Genomic DNA, 705 nt, shown 5'->3' with positions numbered 1-705 from the left:
GGAGGGTAGTTGCAACCAAACCTAACCAACTGAATAACTTACTATAACTCGGAGGGTCGGTGGTCCCGTTTCCAACGTAATTGAAGCTCCAGAAAAAACACAAAATAACCTAAAAATAATAAGAAACATATTAACAAAATAATATAAATAAACAAATGAATACAAAAAAAGTGAAAAAATTGTCACTAACGCTAGCCTGTCACAATACAGGCTTACTATTTCCATTACTGAATTCCAGAAAATAATAATTGAAGAAAACACAATGCTCTACCTGTGTCTACCACTTACCCATTCTAAATTCTAACAAAAACTAAATAAATGACAAAAAAAGAACAACTTTTCTTTTTTTTTTCCATAAATACAAAAAAAAAAAAAAAAAAAAAATATCTTAACAAAATCTTAATTCACCATTAATTACAAAACCATCTATTGGGCACATAACTCAGGGATAGGCTCATCGTAACCAAATTTTGCCGCCACACCACCACGGTCGATCTGTATATATGGTGGAACTGTATTGGAAACCCATGATGAAACTCCTATAGCATTTAATCTAGATTTCTTTGCATACAACTTCCTTCGAGCTTCACGAACTGATATTGGTGCATCATCGCTAACAGATACTTTTCTATGGTGTCCAATAACATTACCTTTTAATTTCTTTCCGTTCTTAAGCACACTGACCTTCGCATCTCGAGAACCAAC

The sequence above is a fragment of the Artemia sp. Qi Xiang Cuo genome, chromosome 21, assembly GCF_049724085.1.
Source record: "Artemia sp. Qi Xiang Cuo chromosome 21, ASM4972408v1, whole genome shotgun sequence".
NCBI classification, from domain to species: Eukaryota; Metazoa; Arthropoda; class Branchiopoda; order Anostraca; family Artemiidae; genus Artemia; species Artemia sp. Qi Xiang Cuo.
Note: the sequence above shows the minus strand (reverse complement) of the source record.